Source organism: Myotis brandtii, unplaced genomic scaffold (genome assembly GCF_000412655.1).
Source record: "Myotis brandtii unplaced genomic scaffold, ASM41265v1 scaffold548, whole genome shotgun sequence".
NCBI classification, from domain to species: Eukaryota; Metazoa; Chordata; class Mammalia; order Chiroptera; family Vespertilionidae; genus Myotis; species Myotis brandtii.
The window spans coordinates 2,063,662-2,068,035 of NW_005370031.1; the positions used below are offsets into that span (position 1 = coordinate 2,063,662).

The window sequence follows — 4,374 nt, forward strand, 5'->3', positions numbered from 1 at the left end:
GGGGGGCCCCCAATCGCCCTGCCGGTTGCCCCACAGATCAACCCTGATCACTGTGCAGGCCTAGGGACCCTACCCATGCACGAATTTCATGCACCGGGACTCTAGTGAAAATATAAATGCTGAAGGGGGCCAATACTTTCCTGTTGGTGAAATGTTTTGCTCCAGCAAAAGACTTAATGGCCACCTACTAGGAGCAGTGATGCATAGGGAACCCTGATTCCTCTTTCTCGTACTTTTATGCCTTTCACAGCTGAGTCCACCACTGATGCTCACCCCCGGTTTCACCTGCCTTCTGTCCAGTTTCATCTTGGAACAAGGGCTCTGATACCCTATCTAACCTCAGGTTTTTGATTATGGACTATGCTCCTCTTATCAACTCCCACTTTCTAGTGGCAGTACAACAGTTAGAGCAACTTGCCAGTCTTAACTTCCCACTTGATAGGAATCTCTTAATTCCAGTGTCTTGCTTGGACAGCTTCACTTCAGTCCTTTTGAAAATTATTCATGCTTGTGTGCTTTCTACTTCATTTCCAAGGTCCTCTCTTAAAAGGCCAATGATTTCTGTGTGGATATCACATTCAGGTGGTGTATCTGAGTGTAAAGGGTTTTTCCCTGTTTACTCTCTTCTGGGGATAGAGATAGCTGAGCACTATGTGAGCACTGGGCCCTTGAAGGGGAAAAAGTGAGGTGGGACACAGCAAACTGAGATTGTAAGGGTTCTGATCATCAACAGCTGACCCAAACAGAGACTCATGGAGCAGATACCAGGAAACATTTTCTACCACTGCTGCATGCCTTGTAAAGATGGTCTTTGCACCCACAACTTTTCCTTACTTAGGAACAGCACTGATGTCCTACAGGCAGATGGTATTATCATCTGAAGCATTAAGTAAGTGCCCACAGAGACTTGGGTTCCAAGAAAACCCGTAGCCTTCCTTCTGATGTCTGTGGAGATGCAAGTCTGGGCTGCACTCTCCAGAAGGATCTGGTTTAGAAGGATGTTTTGTGTAGTCAAAAAGAAGAACATCACTAGATAGAATCTTCGTTGCATTGATGCAAAGATTCTGTGGTATATAACATGTCCTGTTTACTTCTCCTTCATGGTTGATCACAATTTCTATTTTAGTTTTTCAACTAACAGAGCCAAAAGCTCTAAATTCTCCGTTCTCACTGTCCTAGTGTGAAGCATCAAACTGAGCCTCATATTTAGGGAACTGCACACTGACTGTTGTGGTTTCGGTCATCCAATGTGTATGTTCCGAAGGTAGGTCCATGAATGCTGAAATATTTCTTTTCTGGTCTGGTTACATCTGGAAGCCACTGTACAGTTAGGCTGGTCTACTCCAGAGCATAGGACTCAGTGATGGCGAACCTATGACACGCGTGTCAGAGGTGACACGCGAACTCATTTTTTTGGTTGATTTTTCTTTGTTAAATGGCATTTAAGTATATAAAATAAATATCAAAAATATAAGTTTTTGTTTTACTATGGTTGCAAAAATCAAAAAATTTCTATATGTGACACAGCACCAGAGTTAAGTTAGGGTTTTTCAAAATGCTGGCACGCCAAGCTCAAAAGGTTCGCCATCACTGGCATAGGTCATCACCAAATCATAAAGAAAAGGTGTTCTTTTCCCATAGTTTGTACTCTTCAGTGATCACACATTCTTTTACTGCATCATAAAAGGCTGCTTTCTTGTGGGCCATGGCACACAAGGGGGATCCCAGGGTTGACTATTGTGAGAAGGGCTGGGAAGCTGTGAGCTCTCACTGTGCCCACAGCCTCTATTGTTTCCTACTGCCCCTCTTTTCTATCCCACTGACTGTATTTGCTTCATTATTTATGGGCTCACTAAGATTAAAAACACACACACATTTAGATGTCTTCTTTTGCCCAAGGAACTTCTTTTTTGTCATGGAAAAATCTCTCTCTTTCACATACACACATTCTCTCTCTCTCTCTCTCCCTTCTTCCCTCTCCCCTCTCCCCTCCCCTACATTCTCCTCCCTCCACATTCACTCAATTAAATGTCTGTTCTCTGTCATGTATGGAAATAGAGTCTGTGGTGATAGTGATGAAAACAACAATCATCCTGTTTTGTTTTTTTTGCATTATTGACTTTATGCCAAGAATATATTTTGAGGGAGGAGTATTTTATATATCAATGGTTTTTTGTTAATCTAAGGTAACATAAGTGCAATAACCAGTTAGCCTAGATTTTTTTAATTGGCCTGATTTTCAAATAGTCTGCATTATCTACCTACATTTCAAGCAATGTGTCCTAATTTTGGCTTGGGAAAATATGATCCTGTTGGAGATATATTTATTTTGGAAAAAATAACCACTTTAGAATTTCACTTTTTCTTTGGGTCAGAGTAAACTTATTTTTAATAGCTTGAAAAAATTCAAAACTCAAGCTTTTAAAAAAAGATCTTTATTGTTGAAAGTATTACATATGTTCCCCCTTTTTTTCCATTTACCCCCTCCACTCCACCCTCACCCCCACACTATTGTCTGTGTCCATGGGCTATCCTATATAATAAAGAGCTAATATGCTAATTAGACCAGATGGCAGAACAACCTTCCAGAATGACCTTCTGGAATGACCTTCTGGAACAACCAGTAGGTGGGGGTCAGGGGGTGGGGCCGCAGGGCCTCGAAGCACCTGGGGCTGCCTCAGCCATTGCAGCAGGGCGATCGATGTGGGCTGAGGGGGCGGGGCTCCGTGATTGATTGCCCCACAGAGGGTGGTGGCAGATGGGGCTGTGAGGGCCAAGCCCCTTGCACGAATTTCGTGCATTGGGCCTCTAGTGCATATATAAGTTCCCTGGTTAATCTCTCCCTACCCCTTACCCTCTCCTTCCCACTGAGATTCTTCAGTCTGTTCTATGCTTCTATGTCTTTGTATCTATTTTGTTCATCTGTTTATTTTGTTCATTAGATTCCACATATGAGTGACATCATGTCATACTTATCTTTCTCTGACTGGCTTACTTAGCTTTTTAAAGTTGGAGAATACTTATAAGTTTATGTGGTATGCATGATTTATTAAAATTTTGAGTTTTAGACCAAAATTAACTTAATAAACTTGAGAAATATCCAGCTTTTTTTGTATCATGTATGCATATTTTATACATTTAAATTCTTGGGTCTGTGTCTGGTGAATGGATTTCAGAACAGGCCTCGCCAAGATGTGCTACTTTGCCATGTGGCTTATTTTGAGCTAAAGGCAATCAAAATCCTGCAGGCTCAAAATAAACTTTTACCTGCCCCTTAAAAAAATTTAAATTAGGGACCTTGCCCATAATAAAAGTTATCACCAGAGATAACCTTTTATGACCTCTCTATAGGACAGGGTAAACTTCTAATGACTGAATATCTGATCTTGTTATCATCCTCAGAATGATCGTCCTCCCTTCTGAAGCCTCAGGTGACTTACCTCTTCTTTAACTCAGAATGCCATATATACCTCATTTTACCTTTCTGTCTATGAACCTCTCATGTATGTGGGATTCCCATATGTACATATATAATGAAATTTGGTTATTTTCTCTTGTTAATCTGTCAATTTGATTATTAGACCAGGTGAAAGAACCTGGAAGGATAGTGGAAAATTTTCTTCCTCCCCCAAACTGGCAACATGTGTTTAAAATAGGTAAGAAAGAAATATTTCCTCATTTTAATTTTAAGGCACAAAACATACATTTAAAAAATAGTCTGGTTGGTATATATAGGGAAATTCATAAGTATTGATTGAAAGTGATGGGGAGATGGACATATTTTTTTGTAGTTGGTATAAATGGGGTGTGGCTGAAATCACTAGACACCCAACCATAATCTATGCCATCATTTGGTCAAGATAATTCTTTCTTGAGCTTTTATTTTTGTTTTAAAAATTTTTTAAAAAGCTCAATGTTTTTGCTCATTTTATTTTTTTAATAAGAAAAAGTCATTAAATATAGCTCTTTACAAAAACAATATAACTAGTTATATAAATAAATTGATTTTATCCTTATTCTTGATCTGGTCAAGATAATTCTTGACCTATAATAGCAGCAGTGAGCAGTTGTCTTCTTGGTGTTTCTCCCTTTTACAATTTTGGGCTTTAAATGCTTAAAATGGGTCATCTCATTTATCCTTTCTGTGGCCTACACTGACTATTTGTTGCGGCTAATCTTAACAAGTTCCATGGTAAGGCTCAAAGGTACATTTCAGGACATACTCAAAGCATTTTTTTTAACCCTCATTACTTCTCTAACATGTCATGTCATGGTTGCTTGAATATGTCTGCCATTCTGTGAGTGTTTGCCAAGCCCCAGTGGGTTAGTGTAAATAAACGTTGTTAGGCTGCGAGACAGGCTGCATTACAAGAC

At 39.8% G+C, this 4,374-nt stretch overlaps 1 pseudogene; it reads right to left on the reverse strand.

Moving 5' to 3' along the window:
* Positions 1–578: 578 nt before the first annotated feature.
* Positions 579–1,707, reverse strand: LOC102241274 (annotated as a pseudogene).
* Positions 1,708–4,374: the final 2,667 nt, after the last annotated feature.